This window comes from Myotis myotis, unplaced genomic scaffold (genome assembly GCF_014108235.1).
Source record: "Myotis myotis isolate mMyoMyo1 unplaced genomic scaffold, mMyoMyo1.p scaffold_m19_p_18, whole genome shotgun sequence".
Classification (NCBI taxonomy): domain Eukaryota; kingdom Metazoa; phylum Chordata; class Mammalia; order Chiroptera; family Vespertilionidae; genus Myotis; species Myotis myotis.
Genome location: NW_023416322.1, coordinates 12448449 through 12469943, shown reverse-complemented (window position 1 = coordinate 12469943; position 21495 = coordinate 12448449). Strand labels below are relative to the sequence as shown.

General features: G+C 50.8%; 2 long non-coding RNA genes across 3 annotated transcripts in view; one reads left to right on the top strand and one right to left on the bottom strand.

The window, feature by feature from the left end:
- Nucleotides 1-602: 602 nt before the first annotated feature.
- LOC118673631 lies at nucleotides 603-4196 on the bottom strand. Of its 2 annotated transcripts, XR_004973428.1 has the most exons (5): nucleotides 4182-4196; nucleotides 3522-4086; nucleotides 3313-3361; nucleotides 2382-2507; nucleotides 603-878 (listed from the first exon to the last, which is right to left on the bottom strand). It is a non-coding gene; the product is annotated as an uncharacterized LOC118673631 (long non-coding RNA). The 2 variants fall into 2 exon arrangements; XR_004973427.1 differs by lacking the exon at nucleotides 3313-3361.
- Nucleotides 4197-18386: 14190 nt separating this feature from the next.
- Nucleotides 18387-21495, top strand: part of LOC118673630 — a 246725-nt gene continuing 243616 nt past the window's right edge. The window contains exon 1 of the long non-coding RNA XR_004973426.1: nucleotides 18387-19012. This is a non-coding gene — a long non-coding RNA (uncharacterized LOC118673630). The remainder of the gene's footprint in view (nucleotides 19013-21495) is intronic.

Genomic DNA, 21495 nt, shown 5'->3' with positions numbered 1-21495 from the left:
TAAAAAAATCACACAGGCTTGTAAAGCCACAGAAATCAGTGTCAAATCCATCAAAGCAAATCACAGGCCCTGACAGCTGAGGCGTATTATTTGTGTTTTTCCTCCCAGATTTCTCCCGAGCCTGGTGTGTTCAGCATGTATCGTGGGGAGACGAGACGCATATAAAGGCAATTACAATTGATAAAGGATTAATGTTGGATCTGGCATTTTTTTGTGTGCGTGTCAAATATGTTCCAGCATGTTAATCTTTGCAGAATTGACACCCACTCCCTCCGAGATACATCTTGTACAGCGTCTGAAATATCTGCCACCTGCCTTCACTTAGGTCATATTTACATTTACTTTATTACGATGTAAGTGGGTTTAAACACATCTTACGGGAGTTTTCTACCCCATTCTGCAGGTCCTGCTGGCACCGCAGGTGGGGAGGCTGGGGCGGCGGGGCTCCTTGCTGATTGCAAGCCAGGCTTCAGCCCCCTGCCTGGAAGCCCAAGGACAGACGGGGCTGATAGATTGTTCCCCCTCAGGCCTCCCCTTTACCCAAAGGAGAGGTGACTTCGGTCAGGGAGTCAGCATCCAACAGCATGAAGCACAGACGCAGCTTTCCAGCAGACGGACAACTTTTTAATGTTTGTAAGTTACAGAAAACACGCATTCCCGTTGCAGGCATTCAGAAGGCGGTTCCTATCTGCGGTGCTGTTCCCAATCCACCGACACCCGTCCCCTCTGCAGAAGACACTTTGCTCCAGGGTCTCCTCCTCGATCCCATCTCTCCCTGGGGTTCGGTTTTCTAAGTCAGAGCTCCCCCGCAGCCACTGTTGGGGCTGCTGCAGCTGTGGCGTCAGCTCCATGCCTCCTGAACTTCACTCCACTGAAATCTGGTTGGGTATGAAACAGACTCCGGTGGAATGAAGGACAAGAGAAACACATGGATCGTCTGGGGGTCTTTTTCTCAGAGGGTGGCTGCACGTCATCCCCAGCCTCTGCACGCAGGGTTACTGCCTGCTCGCAGGCCTTCGGGATCTTTGACTCGCAGATGTGGGAGATGTGAGGGACCTGGATACACTTTGCCCTCCCAGGATCACTGCCTTCCACGGGCTGCAGAGAGCAGGCTCGCCAATATACCCTGTGTCTGCAGCACCGACGGACAGTGCTGAGTGCGGGCTGGGCTGTGGGACTGGCATCTGCTGTTTCTCACCCCTGAGGCAGCCATGCAGGCATATCCAGGGGGAACTTCTCTGTCTCCCTCGTTGGGGAGCTGGCCACCTCCCCACTTTGTCTGTGTCCCCCTGTGTGTGATGTGACTGAGCTCGGTGTGGAAGTCAGGTGTTCTGAAGTTACTTTAGAAAAACCCATCACCTATGGACCTGTTCACCAAGGTGAGGGGATGCAGGGACGGGGCCTCCTCTCCAGAATGCACTGTCCAGTGAGCGTGGACAGCACTTGGCAGGCCCATCTGCCAGCGGGCAATCAGGAGGAGGGGCTGAGGAGCTCGGGAGGGACCAGGACCCCGGCTGGAGCCAAGCCCACTCCTGGGCTGGGGGTGCGGGGCAGAGGAGGGTGAGACTCCTCGGTCTCGCTGCTGGATGTAGACTTACCCAGGACATCTGCTTTCTGGTGGCCCCACATCCTTTCCTAAGACTGTTTGGAAATGGCACACCCTCATCTTTTGGAGGCATAGGGTTGGGGGCTGTGGGGAGGGAGGAGATGGCCTGGCTCTCAGAGACTGAATTAACTAGGGCTCTGAGGCCTCCCCACCCTCCGAAGAGAAGTGCCCACGAACCAGTGGCTGTGTGGCTGCTGCCGGGCTCTTCCTTGCTGTGTTCAGACATGCCCGTGGCTCAGTGCAAACCCCATAAAAGGCTGTTCTCAGCACCAACATGCACACTGGGTAGTTAGGGCAGATCCGCCCTGTTGTTTGGAATACTTTCTTCCTGGGGCTTGTCCTGACCCGATGCTGGGAGGCAGCAGCTTAGAACGTGGCTCCTCCCCTGACATCCAGCCTCCCCAGCCCCGGGCATCGGGCCTCTGAAAAGACTCCTCAGCAAGGGCTGGGGGTCCTAGCCATGGCCGAGGAAGGGCCCCGCTGTCCGTGGGTACTGAGAGGAAGAAGGCTGGCCCATCCTCCTCCACTCGGCCTTCCTCATGAATACTCAGTTCAGTCATGAGAGAAACGCGGCCTGCTTGTGAATGGCCCACCCCACATCGTCCTGCCATGCCTTTGGCCTATTTTAGAGACCTCCCGTTTGGCTCCGACAAACGATGGAGGAGAGGGTGGAAGGAAAGAGTTCTGAGTTGGGAGGATTCTTTGCATTCTCTTTGGATTTTAGCCCAACTTGGAAGCAAAGGGGCCAGCGAGTCTCCCTGCAGACCCTCCTTACCCCACTTTCATCCTCCCCAATGGATGGCCCACCAGATTCTTCAGGTCCTCGGCGGGAGTGTGCGGAGCGCCTCGCCTTCACGTGGGGTCCTCGGCCTGCAGGGTGGGTGCTCCGGAGGCCCCCTGTCTGTAAAAGCACGTTGTGAGAGACAATGCAGACAATAGGCAGCACTGGTGTTATTCAGAGACCCCAGACAAAGCAGGCCCTTTCCTAGCGCCCTCCCCTCACCCTGCAGACCTTCAGCTGCTACAGACAGGGCTAGGGCTGTACCAGGAGCCCTGAGCACTCTGGACCCCTCGCGCAGAGTTCAAGATTCTTCTGTCCACCATGCCTTTGCCAAAGTGATGCCCCAATGATCTCTCCTTGGCCACTTGCAGAGGAGGGTTTGGGCACAAGAAGCAAACCAGGCAAGTGTTTGGCTTATAGAGTAAGCTCTTTCAGTGACTGCTTTCCTGCCCGCAGCTGCCCTCAGGACTTGCCTCACATGGCTTCCTAATAAAACCAACTTGGACAAGAGAAGCAAAGAAGGGAACCGGGTCCTTGATTTCCTGTTAGCACCGCACCTTCCAGCCCAGGACTGAAAAGCCCGCCCACCCCCAGCTCCTCGTGTTGTGTAAATCTCCAGGAATCAGACGGAGCTGCAGTCCTGGTGCCTAACTGCTCAGCACCCCCGTTCCACGCCAGCTCCTATTATGGGTGAGCTTTATTGCCTGGGATCAGTGGAAATCCCCAAGACAACCCTGAGCGAGCTGGAGGTTTGGTTAGAACAGCAGGGTCAGCCACGTTCGCCTTGGAGAAGGTGATTAACGTCCAGTGAATGTGGCCTTTTCCACCGTCCATCCTCCGCGCTTCCTGCCCAGTGATTCTGGGGAGGCAGCCTCTCAGCGTTAGTTTCCCAAAGGCCCGCAGATCCAGAGATTTCGGGACTCACCTGTAGGTATGAGTGTCTGCACCTTCAACACAGCAGGGCCTATTATGAGCTTGATTCGAAACAATCAATAGATTTTTCAAAAGATAACTCAAGCAAAGGGGAGGCTGCAGGCTCACGTGCATGAGAGAAAGAAAAGGAATTCCAAGTCTTGGAATGTTCTTCCACTCCTAAGGTTTGAGGACAGGAAATGAGAAAGGAGAACTACTTACTGTATAAAGTGTCCAGTGCTGCAGGCCCGTGCAGAACAGAAATGGCTCCTGGGGGAAGGTAGGGGTGGGTCCCAAAGCCAGTCTCCCTTTAGTGAGAAGGCATATGAGAGCAGAGGAAAGTGCGTTGGAGTGGAGGGGGCTAAAGGTAGCTGGAGAAAGACAGTTTGGAATATGGTTGGGGTTCCGTTGAAGTTTTGGAATAGAAGTTGGTAACAGACAATGAAAGAGAGAGAAACTGGTTTTTCCAAGGCGAGGGGGAAGAAGAAGCGCTCAGCCCCTTTCAAGGAGGTGGCACTAGTTTCACTCTTTATTTATGCACCTCACAGCAAAGCTTCGGGTTACCTGCTGGGCCCAACCAATGGAGAGAGGGCCCGGCTGCTGGCCCCGCCTCTCAGGACGCGCAACCCAGGAGGCCCTGAATGGCGAGGCCTCTCTGCAAACTAATGTTACTTTCTTATTGTTCCGGGAACACCAGGAAGGGAGGAAAGGGAGGTGAGGTCTGCATCACTGGGGAGTCTGCAGGTTATCTGAGTGCTGGCCGTGGAAGCTTTGGCTTCTGGAAGACCTGTAGGAAAGAAAGGGGAATGCTGAGATCTTATCCAGGCTGGAAGAATCGATGGGTGTGTGTGTGTGTGTGTGTGTGTGTGTGTGTGTGAGTACCTGTGCGTAGGCAGCAGGAATCCATGGTCCTTTGAGTTTTCAGCTGTGACCCCGTTTCTTAGCGCTATGCCGTGCACTTCAGGAAGCCAGCCCATCCCAGGACAGCCGTAGACAGAGGCCCCAGGGTCTCAGCAGAGGCCCACCTCCTGGTTATTCTGATATGAAGCACAGACTGAGTTTGCTGCTCTCCCATGAGAAGCAAGGGGCTTTTGCAACCCAAGAGACTTTGCAACTTGCTTTCCTTCCATTCCCGGGGTGGGGAAGAGACCACTCTCTGTGAGGGGAAGTTGCTCAACTGTGCCCCCATCCCAGCCCCCTCTTCCCTGCGCCTGCTCCCCCCTCCCCACTCGCCCTCTGGCAGGAAGGTAAGGGAAATGGAAGCCTCCTCTCATGTAGTGCACTTCACCTGAAGCCTTGCCTCATTTCCACGTGTTTTCAAGGCGAACCTGGAGCACAGCAAAGGTAGATGCCTCCCTTCTCCAGGTAGGGGAGGGATGGAAGGCCTGGTCCAGAGGACATCTTGGTGCAGTCTGTCCCACAGCCCTTCATAGATGTTGATCCTAACAGCTCTTTAGAAATCTGCTCATCCAAACCTCTTACCAAACAGGTGGGAAACTGAGGCTCTGAGAAGAGAATTTCTGTCTCATGTTCATGCAGGGTCACGATTCTAGTCTACCTGGACCTCCTGACCTGCTCTTAAGGGCTCTTGATAACAAACTCTCCACGTCGCCTTCCCTGGTTCCGGAGGCCTCGCACTTGTCTGGGGCTTTTGGCACCTTTTTCCGGAAGAAGAAAGGGTCCATGGAGGACGAGGGGAGGGAGATTTCCTGGGTGACAGCTTTCTTAAGTGTGGGGACTCCTCCCCAAACTGTCAGGGCACACAATTTTGCTGCCAACTGGACCCAAATAGCTTTAGTGTAGCCTCAGTTCTCCCTTTTTCCAATTAGAAATGTAGAGAGAGAAGCAGAGTCCCTGGTAAGATGATACACATATACTTGTGAGTTAGAGACCCTGGACCCTTGTCCAGCCCTCTCTCCCTTCCTGTCATTCATTCACTCACTCACTCATTAATTAATTCATTCATTTATTCAGTGATACACGCTCTCCCTCCCGCCTCATTCCACCTCACTCAACTGTGCACCAGGTGCGTGAGCTCTCTACCCTTTAGGAACTCCCAACTTAGATATTTATATACATGCACAGATATCAAAACGGGCCCATAAGAAAAACACTCTGAATACTCCCCCAAAAGGCTATGTCAACTTTCGTCTCTGGGGTTCAGGGAAGGTCCCACAGAGAAGGCGACATTTGAGTTGGCCCTGGACAGAGGAGGGAGGCCTGGAGGTGGGTTAGGACCCGCTGGGATGGAAAGCCCGAGGAAGGAGCCTTCACCTGCTTCAGAAGCTCACTGTGCTCCAAGGTGGGACGAGAGGCAGAAGGCTGGCTGCTGGGGATGTGACTGCCCCAAAACGTGCGGTAAAGGGCGGGCAGCAGTGGCCCCTGGGGTGGACAACAAGCAGAGGTCCTGCTGGTCCTATGCTTCGCCCTCCAGGGGGGCATCTTGACCTCTACATTTGTTAGAAAATGGAAACAAACAATAACGCAGCCAGGACAGACTCACCTGCCTGGAGCTACTGTGATGATTATTTACCTCCCCCTCAGCCTGATTCACTGAGGTCCAGGAGGATGCTCTGTGGACTGGTCCACATATAATAGTTTGTATGGTGGGTCTGGGGGGGCGGGTGGTGGGAAGCATAGCAGAGTGGCTTTGCTGGTAGCCTCCTGTCCCCACATCCCTCAATCTGGCTCTTTGTTCCAAAGTCACTTAAGAGGTAAAGGCTCTAGATGTCCTCCCTTCCCCCACATCTACCAGGGGCGTTTCTCAGGCTCTTTCAAGGATCACATGCCTGTGGGGGGAGGGAGAGTGTGAGGGCAGAGAGGAGTGGAGGGGGCAGGGCAGGTGGCTGGGCTGGAGCACAGGGCTCCGTCTCCACTTAGGAGCTGGCCATGTCTCGGTGTTTGCTCACTTTCTCTAATCTTGGGCTTCTTGTTTTGGTTTGATGTCCTGTATGCATATCCCTCGATCCTCATTCTTTCTCCCCCTCAACATGACCTAGCCACGGATTCTCTACTGTGAGAAGATCTTTGGGCCCCACGGGCCTCTCTGCTCTGACTTCCAAGCCCAAATGTTACTGTCGCATCTTTAGCTGTTGAGGAAACAGGTAAAAGATTGCAAACTCTCCCAAGTGTTCTAACACCTGATTAGCATTAGTTACCTACCAGCCCCTCCTGACTAAATTCTGGTTATAAGCTCTTCTAATCTTGCAGCTCCGCCTTCATGCCTAGCACAGGTGCCCACTGCCCTCCATCAAGGCCTGTGCAGTCAGTTCTTCATCCTGGGGAGTGGCACAGAAAGAGAAGCTACTGAGGTGTCCAGGAGCCCATTTGGAGTGAGCATCGTGACCTCAGGGTGAAACAGGACAGGTAGTGTGACAGAAGGAGACAGCTTGTTCCCAGAACCTGCTGGGAACATCAGAGCCCATGGCCTGGAGGTGTGGGGGAGGGTGCCCTTTGGGCTGCCAACAGACTGAAGCCTTCATCACCCCTCATTCTCGCTCTTATCTATGTGTTGAGCTAGGAGGGCCTCTCCCTACAGGTTTATCAGTAAGGGCCCAAAGCCAGGAGCATGCCTGCTAATTTTTTTTCTGTCACTTCCTAGGTGATCACTTTGGCCCAGAAAGTAAGTGTATGAACATAAGGGGGGAAGATGTGGTTTAGCAGCAGAAATAAAAAACAACAACAACTTAGGGTTTGAGCTTATAGTAAGCGTTACAAGACTCAATGTTATAATGTGGCTGTCAAAGAGCAAATTCTGTCTTTGATTGTATTATTAGAAATATGAGCGAGAAAATAAGGGAGGTGATATTCCTATTCTACTCTATATTGCTCAGATTACACCTGGCTTATTATGTTCAGTTATAGGCTTCACATTTGAAGAAAGGTCAATACAAGTATGAAAGTGAGAAAAAGGTGATCAGAATGGTGGGTGGGCTTGAAATTATATCACTCTGAGGAAGGATTAAGGATGTTTAGTCTGGAGAAGTGATGACTAGGGAGCAGTGGGAGGCATATGACAGGTGTTTTCAAGTACACACAGATGCGCCACGTAGAAGAGGGTTATATTTGTTCTTAGTGGCCTCATGGGTAGAATTAGGAGCAATTTCTTTTCCTATCACCTCTTCCCCGTAGAACTACTTTCTTAGAGACAGACCCTGCAGGACACAGACAGGTGGAAAAAGAAACCTGGTGATTCTGGAGTTAACATAGCCCGGAAAGAGGGCAAGTCCTCCCCTAGGGGTACCTGGAAGGAGCAGGCATGATCCCTGCATACCCCCACCAGGTGGAATAGAACACCTGTCTGAGCAGGTGGGGCCAAAGCCCTGAATCCAAGTCAGTAAATCAAGTCGAAGCCCCTTCCTGCCGTCTTGACTGCACCTTCCCGCCCACGTCATTGTAGCTCTTCAGTGGACTTGTCCGGTGCAAGTGCTGTGCACGGACGTTAATTTTGGGTTGGTCTTCACTGGCCAGGCCTCTGTATCCCGAAATCACATCTGCACTCTGCACATAACATCCTGTGCTCTGGGCCCGCTTCTACAAACGTCATCTTATGGTTCCCGAGGTCCTGTCTTTCTCTCTCACTAGGCCAGTGGTTCTCAACCTTCTGGCCCTTTAAATACAGTTCCTCATGTTGTGACCCAACCATAAAATTATTTTCGTTGCTACTTCATCACTGTAATGTTGCTACTGTTATGAATCGTAATGTAAATATCTGATATGCAGGATGGTCTTAGGCGACCCCTGTGAAAGGGTCGTTCGACCGCCAAAGGGGTTGCGACCCACAGGTTGAGAACCGCTGCACTAGGCCATGGACCTTTTAAAAGAAAAGAAAGCCCTACATTTCCTGCTCTGAGACGTTCCCGGCATCTTGTAGGTGCTCAATAAACATCTGTTAAATGGGTAAAGGTGAAGAGAGGCTGTGACTGAGGAGACTTGGGGTCCGGGTCTTACACTCCCTTCCCTTCATCCTCCTGGCCCCTCTCCGCTCCAGCATTGATCAGAGCCTGTCCCAGAGTTTCAGGAGCTCTGACCAGATGTTTTCCTGCTCCTCGGGGCTGAAGGTCCCTCATCCCTGAGGTGGGCACATTCTCTCGAGGCTGTAGAGGAGGGGAGCTGGGCCAAAGCCTGCCCATTGAAGGTCTCCTCTCTCTGGCCCCTCCCTCCCAAGGCCTAAGTTAGTTCTCCAGGTGAGGGGAAAACCCTAGGGCAGCCGTGGGCAAACTACAGCCCGCGGGCCGGATCCGGCCCGTTCGCTGTTCTATCGGGCCCGCGGAGCCCAGGAGGGTTCTCTTGCTCTCCCCTCCGCTCCTTCACCAGCAGCAGTGTTAACATGGCAACGTCGGGAAACACGGCCGCAGCTCCTTCTTCTGAGTCCAGTTTAAGAACCCATTGTGGCCCTCCAGTCAAAAAGTTTGCCCACCCTTGCCCTAGGGCCTACCTGTCCCCTTCCTGCTCAAGGAGGAAGAGGGAGCCCGGGGAATCCTGTAGCAGGCAAACGCAAAGCCATTGTTTTAGCTCAGCTCCCCTGTAATCTGCTCCACACAATCTCTCCTACCTGCCTGGAGGCTTTCTGGGTTTGGGGAACTTCCATTTCCGTGGAGAATGGTCATTGGAGATTTTATTTGTCTGTGTTTACAACATCCGGGGACTACTTTAGGAAAGCAGAGGAATGGGGAAGTTTCCAATGGGAGATACTTTGATCAGCTGAAACAGCTCGTGCTCCTGAACCCCGAGAGGGAGATCCGGAAACAGTGAACAGGAAGTGGTTGTGCTCCTTCAGTCCTTGACTCATGGTTCTCAGCGTTTGGGGAACTAGAGGGTGTGGACAGCACAGAGGAAAGGCAGGGGCCATCTGTTAATGCATATCTTCATTCAACGTTTATTGGGCACCTACTGCAGGGGAGATACTTGACCAGGTGCTGCAGACAAATGGACGACTAAGAGCCAGGCCCGCAACACAGACTTTGCATGCAGAGAGGGAACCAGCATGCTGACCTGTGCTGCAAGAGAAAGGAACAAGTATGGTCGCCCCTGGACTGGCGCTATAGGAGCCAAGAGAAGCCTGTATTCCTGCCTCGCATATTAGGAAGGCTTCATGGAGGAGGTGCCACCCCACTGAGCTCGGAAATGCAAGAGGAACTGTGCCAACTGAAGAAAAGAGAGAATTTGGAGTGGGGACTCCTTGGGGTGGTGGGGTTTGAGCAGAGATGGGCAGGTGGTCTTATTCCTTAGAAAAGATAGAAAAATGCCAGTTCCAGCCCTAGCTGGTTTGGCTCAGTGGATAGAGAATTGGCCTGTGGACTGAAGGATTCTGGGTTCATCTCCAGTCAAGGGCACATGCCGGGTTGCAGGCTCAATCCCCAGTAGGGGGCGTGCAGGAGGCAGCCGATCAATGATTCTCATCATTGATGTTTCTATCTTTCTCTCCCTCTCCCTTCCTCTCTGAAATAAATAAAAAATATATATTTTTTTAATAAAAGAAAAATGTCAGCTCTTCCCTAGGTCAGATGTGGATTTGCCACTTGGGGGGTCTGGAGTAAAAAAATGGGAGGGGATTGAAGGAACCTAGCCTGCCTAGGAGGGAAAAAATCCAAGCCAAACTCTTCCGCATCAGCACCTCTGTGAGATAGATCTGGGCAGGTAATCGAGTTTGGCAATCTCTGCTGGCTGCCTCACTGCATTTTTGTGTGTTTCATCAGATGCCAGTTAGAATTTGCTAAATAAAGAGGGAAGATCAGCAGCAGAGGGGCAAGTTTTAATGGGGAGAAACTGACCCGGGAGCCGGTAAAGGGTGACAGGCAAGCTTGAGGCCACCAGGCTGCTGAGCTCAGCACCAGTGGGCTGGTGCGCATGCCTGTGTGCACACATCTGCACATACGGACCTGTGGCTAATTATACTGTTAAGAGCATTTCAGCCTGGCTTGCCTAATAGTCCCAGAAAGGAGATTAGGTGGGCAAATGAATGCGGTACAAAGAGGGGGAGGTTTGGATCGCTGCAGAACTTTTCAGACATCTGATGATCTGTTGCAGAAATAAGCCAAGTGTGGGACCCTTAGACAAAACAATTAGGAAGCAGACCTCCAGCTAGGGAATGGTTTTGGGGGCTCGGAGCACTGGTTTCTGCTTTCAGACACGCTGGCGGTGCCAGCGCATCCATCTCTCGAGTCTGGAGACAGGAGCTCGGTGGCTGAGCTCAGCAATTCTGAGCACCAGAGCAATAAAGCAGCGCGGGAGCCCTGTCGCTGCAGCAAGAGGGGCGATCCCACAATTTAATAAGCGGGAAGAGGCAGCAGGGCCGAAGCAAATTGCCTGAAGGTGATGAGATTGCTGTGCCTTCCTGGGCCGCAGAGGAGCACGTGGGAAGGGGTTTGGGTTTGTGATGCTGGGGTGGGCGATGGGCTGACAAGGAGCTGGGGAAGAAGAGGAACCGAGCTCGAGGCTCAACCCTGGGATCCACTTTCCAAATCTATGCAGCATCTTTTGAAACGGGATGGGAGGAGCGAGGGAGGGACTCTTCATTCTCACCGAACTGGAATGGACCAGGTGTCGGGGTGACACCTGTTCGGGGTGGGAGAGGCAGAAAGGGAGCAGGCTTACGTTTGAGCCCAGACTCCAAATTGCTAATTGTGCCGTTTAGTTGAGTCACAGTGACTCTGGCACTGTGGAGTGCCATTGTCATTGTGGAGTGGGCATGACGGTAACGCCTGGGTGATGCACGGGGATGTCCCCCAAAACAAAGAGCTGCACAGTCGTTATGAAGCTGAGTGCAACCAAGAGTCCAAAATGGTAAAATGCAGACTCGGGAGTCGCCGGGTGGACCCAGTTTCTAGGGTCAGTGTCTGGTCTGAGGACCTGCTGGCGTTCCCCAATTTTCCTCCACCCAGCCCAGAGCGGGACTGCAGCTGGCTAACACCTGCTAGAGAGGGCCGCTTGTTAAAATTCCACGGAGTCGCTTGCCATCTGGTTGTTAAACACATTGGTAGCTTGAAATCAGCCCTGGTGGGAGGACTTGTACCATGCTACAAGTCAGGGTCCTTCCGAGAGTCAGTTGCTAAGCTAAGTGTTTACCAGCCCAACTCTGTCCCCGACTTGCTGGCTCTCCATGACCCCACTCCTCTTCACTAGCTCTCCATGACCCTCTCCCCCTTCACTGGCTCTCCATGACCCCCTCCCCCTTCACTGGCTCTCCATGACCCCTCCCCCTTCACTAGCTCTCCATGACCCTCTCCCCCTTCACTGGCTCTCCATGACCCCCTCCCCCTTCACTGGCTCTCCATGACCCCTCCCCCTTCACTAGCTCTCCATGACCCTCTCCCCCTTCACTGGCTCTCCATGACCCCCTCCCCCTTCACTGGCTCTCCATGACCCCCTCCCCCTTCACTAGCTCTCCATGACCCCCTCCCCCTTCACTAGCTCTCCATGACCCTCTCCCCCTTGACTGGCTCTCCATGACCCCCTTCCCCTTCACTAGCTCTCCATGACCCCCTCCCCCTTCACTGGATCTCCATGACCCCTCCCCCTTCACTAGCTCTCCATGACCCTCTCCCCCTTCACTGGCTCCCCATGACCCCCTCCCCCTTCACTGGCTCTCCATGACCCCTCCCCCTTCACTGGCTCTCCATGACCCCTCTTCATTGGCTCTCCATGACTGCCCCCCCACCCCCTCGCTGGCCCTCCATGTTGCTTCTCCTCCCACCCCCCTCGCTGGCTCTCCATGTTGCTTCTCCCCCCACCCCCTCGCTGGCCCTCCATGTTGCTTCTCCTCCCACCCCCCTCGCTGGCTCTCCATGTTGCTTCTCCCCCCACCCCCTCGCTGGCTCTCCATGTTGCTTCTCCTCCCACCCCCCTCGCTGACTCTCCATGTTGCTTCTCCTCCCACCCCCTCGCTGGCTCTCCATGTTGCTTCTCCTCCCACCCCCCTCGCTGGCTCTCCATGTTGCTTCTCCCCCCACCCCCTCGCTGGCTCTCCATGTTGCTTCTCCCCCCACCCCCCTCGCTGGCTCTCCATGTTGCTTCTCCCCCCACCCCCTCGCTGGCTCTCCATGTTGCTTCTCCTCCCACCCCCCTCGCTGGCTCTCCATGTTGCTTTCCCAGGACTGAGGGCTGGCTCCCCTGCCCACTTTGCTCTCAGTGACACTCAGCACTTTGGGGCAGCAATGCTGAAGGCCCTAGTTCTGGTCCTGAACCCCAAACTGCAGCCCCACAGGCTGCTTTCTCTTTCCAGGAGATGCAGCCCCCATGATGCTTCTGCTCTGTGCTGGGGCTTACACTCGTTCCTCCATCTAGAACATTCCTCTGAGTCTTCTGAATGTACTGTCCCTGAAGCGCTCTGCCACCCCTCTCTCTTTCCCCACTCGCCCCCCCCCTCCTCCACGTGGGCCTCCCCATGTGCCTCTTCCCCGGGTGGGCAGGCGGCTGCTCGCTCTCTCCCTCTCGCTGGGCCGTCACTTCCTCCCAAGGCAGGGCCAGGCCACAGACATGCCCCAAAGGTCTCTCTTAGATTATTATACAGGGTTGTCCTCATATTTCCTCTGTAATCCCATGGCACAGTCATTTCAAAGATATGGAAAGTGAGGTGACTCACAGGAGGTAACATGACTAATAAGTGTTAGAATCTAGATTTGGGGAAAAGGCTCTCTGACTCCTCGGCCGAGACTTCCACCTTTAGTCTTCCCATTACACTTTCAGATTCGCAGCCACTTTCCTCTTCCATACAAAACGCACACTGCCCTGCACGAGGAGGTCAGGTTCATGCCTACTTGATGAATCCATGGAAACTTCCTTTCAGTCACGTATTTTGTAGCAAAAATGAGATGGGGATTAGGGAGGAATTAGAGATGATATTACTTCCACAAAATCAACCCTCTCCCAAGGAAAGCCCTGAACCGCCCCCCCCTCCCCACCCCCTTGTAGGCACTGTGCTAGGCAGTCCCTTCAAAGTGAAGCCAGGAGTTTTTGTGTGTTTTTTTCTTTATTTTATATTTTTATTGCTTTCAGAGAGGAAGGAAAAGGAAGAGAGAGATAAAAACATCAATGTTGAGAGAGAATCATTGATTGGCTGCCTCTTGCATACCCCACACTGGGGATGGAGCCCGCAATCCGGGCATGTGCCCTGACTGGGAATTGAGCCTTGACCTCCTGGTTCATAGGTCGACACTCAGGAATTTTTGTAAAGATGGTGAAAGGGTTTCAACAGGGGCACAGACATGCCCCCGTGACTTTCAGCAGGAGAACATTATTTGACTAATTGTGCAGTTACAATATTGCACAGATCAAACCCTCCAAGTTTAGTGAAGCTTGTCTGCCTCTTGTTTGTGACGTAGCCAACGACAATGACAATTTAACATTTCCCTCAAATTTGAGGACCCTGGGTCCCTGTGAGAATGAAAAATGGACAAGTTAAACAGGCTCTTTTGCAATGACTGAGAGACACTTTGGAAGGTTTTCCTTGTAGTTTCTGATTTGGGTATTTTTGTTGTTGTTGTTTGTTTTTAAATCTAGTGCTTCTTTCTTCCCCACCTCAAGTAGTAATAATAATAATAATCTATAAGAATAAAAGCATAATATGCTAATTAGACCGGATGACCTTCCGGACGAAGCTGGGGCTGTGAGGGAAGCTGGTGCCGGCAGCTGGGGGAAGGAAGGCCTACTCTTGCACGAATTTTGTGCATCGGGCCTCTAGTAATAATAATAATAATAATCATAATAGGAAATGGTAAAGATATTTAAATACCTGAGAATTTCCTTTTCTCCATAGGCCTCGTGCTTAATTCTGTTTGGGTTTGGAAATATGAGGCGACCACTATTTTCTGACAAGTTGGAAAGGAAATAAGAGACACCCCCTCCTCCCATCTTTTCTGAGCCTTAAGAGAGCCAGCGGCACTCAGCAGCTAGGAGGTGTCTACGGGACTGTCCTCTGAAGGAAAATCGAGAGCTAAGTGTGCCTCCTTTCCCATGAAGGTTCTGCCAGGGTGACAGGCGGTGAGATTATAGTTTACCTCTGGCCAGAGTTTTGAAGAACTGCGGTGTTCCCATTCTCTTCCAGCGGAGCTCTGATGTGTGCAGACTCCCTATAATTATGGTATAATTGGATTTAACTATAGGGGTAGAGCTAGTTTTCAACGAAGTGCCCTCAAATAATTTGTTGCTTTTTAGAAAAAAAAAGGATACTCTTACTGGCTTTAGCGGCATGCATGAATGGCTCCCCCCAACTCCTCAAAAGAGAAAAGGATGCCTGGTGTGAGCCCCAGTAACTTTAGGGGGGTTGATGGGATCCTAGTTCCTGAGTATCTCAGCTCTGAACATGCCAGAAAGTTTACTTTTTCTAAAAAGGAAATTCAGAGAGGAGGCCTTCCCAGGGTCCCAACGTGAAATGTTCCAGTCTCATGCCTATGGTTAGGACGTTATGCTAAATGTCCAGAGTTGCATGTAGCGGCCTGTGGGTTGAATCTAGGTGTGGGTGGATTGTTATTAGGTTTGCATGATGTTTAGAGTTTTCGTGAGTTAGTTGCTGCAGATATTAATTAGATGGTTTCACATAAAATTCTGGATTTCCGCCTCCACATAAAAAAGCAACAGAAAAAAAAAAAATCTGTCCATTCAGGGCCCGAATCCCTCCATCACCACACTCTGCTCGACCTGACTTTCTGGTCCTTTTAAGAAGGCAACCACTACTTTAACTTGTGCCTTTCAGCTCTCACCACACATTTACTTAAACTTTTTGACTCTTGTTGTTTAAATCATTTGTATCCTTGGGTCTCTCCTCCTCCTCTTCTCCTTCTCCTTCTCCTTCTCCTTCTCCTTCTCCTTCTCCTTCTCCTTCTCCTTCTCCTTCTCCTTCTCCTTCTCCTTCTCCTTCTCCTTCTCCTTCTCCTTCTCCTTCTCCTTCTCCTTCTCCTTCTCCTTCTCCTTCTCCTTCTCTCTCTCTCTCTCTCTCTCTCTCTCTCTCTCTCTTTCTCCCACCCTCCCCATAAATCTCTGCATAATTATGAACTTACCTTTTATTGAAGGCAGTGTGATATAGGGAGACAAGTAAGAGCCTTTAAATTACAGAACCATACTTAAATCTCAGCTCCTTGGTTCACTAACTGTGTTACTTTATATAAACAACTTTACATTTCTGATCACTGTTCCACATCTTGGGCTTATATGACACCACATTTAGGCCAGAGTGAGCCCCAGTGCAATCCTTGACACCCAACGGATGTTTAATGACCATTAGTTTTCCATGCTCTTATTCTGCTTTAAATAGAGGTAGAGAAAAGAAAATGTTGGCATAAGTCAATGTCACAGACCCTTACAGAGCACGACACCTGGGAGTTTGTTCACTCTCCCACACAGGTGAAATACAGAGGAACCCTCTTGCTCAAGGTTACTCAGGGAACGACAAAGGAACCCAGGTGTCCTGGGCTCTTAGCCCAGTGCTCATTGCACTCAGAACAGTCTCCCAGATCCACACAGATTCTTCCCAGAAGAACTGAACATGGTGTGAGCGTGGGATTTTTGTTGCTCGGGGCTTGACAAAACGGTCGCAGACAATGAGTGGTTTGAATGTCTGAAAAGAAGCATTAGGGAGGGACCTAAATTAATCACACAACTGTTGCAAGATATAACTGGGTTGTTAATAAGCTTTGCTTTGCCATTTCACTCTTTAATGAGTCAGTTTGTGCAGACTTCCCTTTAATATGCCTTGCCTTCTTTCTTGAGGTGACTGTGCAGTAAAGGTGTGCCACCTTGGTCAGCACCTTAATCATCTCTGGCTGACGCTTTAAAGCAGTGGTTCTCAACCTTGGCTGCACATTAGATTCTCAGAGGATGAGGCCCAGAAAACAGGATTTTAAAAAGATTCCCAGGTGATTCTAATGTGCAGCCAAGGTTGAGAACCACTTCTTTAAAGTGAAGTAAAATAAAGTGAAACAGCTGACCCAGGCTCATCTCCTTCCCACCAGAATTCCTTATGTGGTCATCAGACATGTGTCTTCACTTACAAAAGGCTCAAGGCAAATGGTTAAGTGGAGGCCAGGCAGGGTCTTGAGCAATAACACCATCTTCTCATAAGGTGTTTCAAAATCTCTGGGGTCTGGGAGTTGGAAGACCAAGATTCAAATTCACACCCATTTTCAAGGATCTTTGTGAACCTGGACAAGTCACTTCACATCTGTGGGTCTTAGTTTTCTCATTTGTCCAGCTCCTTCCAGCTCCAACAGTCTTCGATGACTATTCATGTAGAACTTAACTCCTCCGAAGGTTGTAGGTTGACTTTGGGAAGGATCCAAATCAGGTTGCTGAAGGACAGTAGGGAAGTTCTGACCCTGTGTTGGGTCAGAGAAAGGCTGGGGTCAAGGAACCAGAGTCCAACCTTTTGTAATTCCAATGAGTTTGAAGAATTCCAGGTCACTGAATTGCTTTGGCTGAACACAGTGCAGGGGTCAGAAGATAGAGCCGTGGAGATGGGTGATAAGGTGATGAGGACAGAAAGTGGAAGGACTTGCAATTTCATTCCTAGACTGAGCAGTACATCCTCGGGAAGTGAATTTCACTAAAACTTACCTACCTCAGAAATGTAGATGTGGGAAGATTGTGAGTGAGTCAAGGATGAGATTTTAACAAGACTCACTCTTGCTTTTTAAGTTGAGATCAGACCAGAGACAGGAGTGTGGAGAAAAGAAGGGCTGATGGATTTGTTCCTCCTAATTGACTGAGTGGTTTCCAACAAAGCATTTAGTCTCTTTGAATCTCTGGGGTTGATGCCCTTTCTGGGGCTGACATGATTCTATTCCCTCAGTATATCCAAGTCTTTGAATAGAGAGCCATTAGTTGGAGCCAGAAAGAATATATGGATATTGAATTTTGACACATAACATGGACCTTGGCTCAGGACCACCATGAAGGGGAGTTCAGCATTTCTCCCGCTGCCTGTAATCCTAGCTCAGCTCTTGGAGTTGCCTAGTAGCTTGGGAAATTATGAAAGCCCTGTGGAAATGCAGAGGCAGACGGAGAGTGGGCTGGACTGGATTGGATCAGTTGTTGCGTGTGATTTCAAGCCAAATACATTCTTCCTTGCTCTTTTTTTTTTTTTTTGTTAATCCTCACCTGAGGATATTTTTCCCATTGAGAGAGTGGAAGGGAGGGAGAGAGAAAGAGAAAGAGAGAAATATCGATGTGAGAGAGACACATCCATTGCCTGCCTCCCACACGTGCCCCGACCAGGGCCAGGGATTCTAGTCTGCAACCGAGGTACATGCCCTTGACCAGAATCGAACCCATGACCCTTCAGTCTATGATCAGGCACTCTAGCCACTGAACCAAACCATTTAGGGCTCCCTTGCTTTCTTGAAGATTTACTTCATGTTGCTTCCCACCCCTCCCCCCCCCCCCCCCCCCCATACCCAGATGCTGTTGATAGCAACCACTGGCTCTTCTGATCACGTAGATCACCAGCCATGACCTCTTTCTCTCTTGTCTTGATCTACCCAGCCTCTATGCTGCATTCAACACCTTTTCCCCCAGGTGCTCCTCTGGCAAGCACATGGTGACCTCTTTTGTGCTGACCTACTGTGGCTGTTCCATGCTGAACCCTCCTGTGTAGCTTTTAACTGCATGTTTTTGTGTTGTTGTCTAATTGTTTCACATACATTGTTTACCTCTACAAAGCCTCTCCAGATTGTAGGGTTTGGGCAGCCAGGGACCATGTTTCCTGCTTTCTTAAATCGTCCCTGGGCCCGAGCATGCTGGCCTCAGAGTGTCTGATCTTTCACGGTCACATGCTCTTCACCGGAGACTTCCCCCTGCCTCCATGTACCTTCCCCAGCTCCTGCTTTGCTCCTGCCAGTGACAGACTGTCCCTTTCAGCTGGGGGCCTGCAGCTGCCCTAGCATGCCTGCTGCACATCATCTTGAAGTAAGCTGTCTGGAAGTGCCCTGGTGAGTCAAGTGGGCCCCTCCTTAGAGACAAGGAATTCTGAGGTCTAGCAAGCACATGCCTGCCCATCTGTGGAGCAGTTCCAACCCCCGTCTTGCCTCGGGGAACACTCCTTATTTTTACCTCCAGTAAGCTTCTTCCCTCCTCTACTGGCTGCCCTGACTTGTCAGGTGTAGATGGCAGGGCAACTCTGAAGAGCCAGTGCTTGGTGTGGGGAGGGAGGATGTCTGCCCCCGCTGAGAGCCCGAGCGTTGCGGGATTCTGGTAGGTTCACTTTGGTAAACCCAAGAGCAAGAGGAGAAACCACACAATCGTGGCATTTTTGAAGCCTGAGCCCACAGAGAAGAAGAATAGGATGGAGAAGAGACCAGGGCTCCGAATGGACTTGACCACCAATTAGCTGTGTCATCTGGTGACTCATTCATCCTCTCTCGCTCTAACTCCTCTTCTGGAAAGCGAGGCAGTTGGATTAAAGCAGTAGCTTTCAAAGTTAGAAAACAAAGGAACCTTTTATCAAGCAAAATCTCATGAAGAATTTCAATTTCTAGAATGGAAAAGCAGAGCCAGTCTGGTTGAAGCAGGGTGCAGAGGGCCTCCTGGTTTCCTCCTGGTCATTCAGATTGTCCCCTGACGCACTTCACCAGAACTTCCCAGGATCACAGTTTGAAAGCACAGAGGAAGCTGATTTCGATGGCCCTACTAGCCCTGCCTCAAGGTGTAGCATTTCAGGCCCTCCTGGCCACCCATTGAATCAGAATGTGCATGCTAACAAGATGCCCAGGAGATTCCTTCAGGTTTGAGAAGCACTTCTGGACCATTTTGCGACCCAGAGATTTGGGTGGCATGAGGAGCAAGGGGGCATCATTATATCCTTCATTGTAGTATGTGGGCCCGGTCAGCTGGGGCCGGAAGTGTGGGCCACATCTCCTTGTTGAAAATTTGAATGCCTCGTGCATTAGTTGTCCCCTGGGTGGGGAACCAGCGTGGAACACAGTGAGGCTTGTTCTTGGGCTTAGCTGAGGAGAATGTATGCAGAATGTATGTTAGGAGATGCTGCAGACACAGCATTTCAAAGGGGACTATGTGTTCCCAGGATGGGAGTGCTCACTGCAGGTGGCTTATTGGTGTGACTTTGTAGGCAACTGTGCTCCTAATATGCATCTCCTCCCTCATCATGCAGGATCCCCCGATCTCTCTTCATGCCTGGGTATGACAGCTGGGCGTGGACTTAGGAGACCTGTATTTTAGTCCTGGCTCTGATCTTCCCTGGTGTTGTTCCCTCGGGTCCCTCTACCTCTCAGGGCCTCAGTTCTCCAACCTGTGATGCAGTGTGGTACACGTTACAGAGCTGTGAGGATGAGCTGAATCTGTGAAGGCTCTTTCTGTCCATTGTAAACTCCTAAAAGCTAAGGGATCTGTTTGTACCAGTTCCGATCTGTAAAAACACCCAGCTGGCCTCAGCTGGGCTCGGTAACAAAGCCAACCCAGAGGTGCAAACACCCCTGAGAGACTAAGAGCTGGCTTCGGTGTCAGCCTAAGCTGTTCTCTGGAGCCCCGGTTTTTGTCAAAGTTGGGCAGCCCTGTGGATTTTTTTTTTGGTATTTTTTATGTTTTATTGATTTTTAGAGAGAGAGGAAAGGAGAGGGAGAAAGAGATAGAAGCATTGATGAGAGAGAAACATCATAGTTTTGCTGCCTTCTGCATGTCCCCCCACTGGGGATGGAGCCTGCAACCGGGAATGGAACCAGCAACTTCTTGGTTCATGGGTTGACACTCAACCACTGAGCCACACCAGCCGGGCTTGATAGTTCTTTAAAAACCTTCATCAGGACTTAATGAACTAAATGCTTAGTTTTTGGTTTTTTTTTAAATAGTATTGTGGGAAATTAAAAAGACAGTAAAGTATACCTAAAAACGATTCTAAAGTAAAATAAAGCCCTGACCGGTTTGGCTCAGTGGATAGAGCGTCGGCCTGCTGACTGAAGGGTCCCGGGCTCGATTCCGGTCAAGGGCATGTACCTTGGTTGCGGGCACATTCCCAGTGGGGAGTGTGCAGGAGGCAGCTGAATCGATGTTTCTCTCTCATCGATGTTTCTAACTCTCTATCCCTCTCCTCCCTTCCTCTCTGTAAAAAAATCAATAAAATATATTTAAAAAAATAAAAGAAAGAGTTTACTAAAATGCAAAATTCAAGGAAAAGGAAAGAGAAGAACACAGGTTTTGCTCATTATGCTCCTGTCCTTAGTTAAGTCCAGCAGCCCCTTCCTGCTGTAATTTTTTTTTTTTAATTTGGCAGAAGCTGGGATGAGATGGGGTATTGAGTCAACCCTGAAAATGAACTCGCTATTTTCTCTTTCTTTGTTAATGCCCCAATGACCACTTCTGTAAAAACTCTTCCTGGTAACAAAGAGCATGTTTGTGCTGTGGGTGGGGATGTTTCGGGATAATTTGTATGTTTCTGATGGTTTTCTGTTGACAGGAGAATTTAAGTGTCATTTAGTAATAAGGCCTTTAGGATTTTCTCCTGGTTTCTCATTCCCTCTTTCCTTTTTGAAAACCTGAGATCTTCCTCAGCCAAGAATAGACACAGTTGAGCTGCAAAGGAGTGGGCTGGGTTTGTCCTTGAAGGCCCTGGAGGAGAGGTAGGCTCCTAACTTGAAGGCAGCCACTGGTTGAGCATGGTCACCCCACCCTATTCCCTTCCCTTCCCTCTGCTCAGCCCCCACCATTTCATCCCACCTCGCCTGCCAGTGGCCTTCATTCAGAAGGCATCCACAGAGCTCTGTGCCTTTAGAAAAACAATGCTTCTTGGGAACTCTGTGCTAGACCTGGAGAGACTTTGCTTATTGTGCTGTTGCCACATGGACACAGGCAAGTTCAAGAGAGATTGGGAAGATGTTAATACTCTTGGGATTGAGCCAGGTGAACTTTCCTTAAACACATTAAAAAAAAAAAAAAGTATTGATTTGCCCTAGCTGGTTTGGCTCAGTGGATAGAGCATCGGCCTATGGACTAAAGGGTCCTGGGTTCGATTGAAGTCAAGGGCACATGCCTCAGTTGCAGGCTCCATCCTCAGCCCTGGTTGGGGCATGTGCGGCAGGCAGCCAATGGGTGTGTCTCTCTCACATCAATGTTTCTCTCTCTGTCTCTCCCTCTCCCTTCCACTCTCTCTAAAAATCAATGGAGCCCTAATTGGTTTGGCTCAGTGGATAGAGCATCGGCCTGTGGACTGAAAGGTCCCAGATTCGATTCCGGTCAAGGGCACATGCCCAGGTTG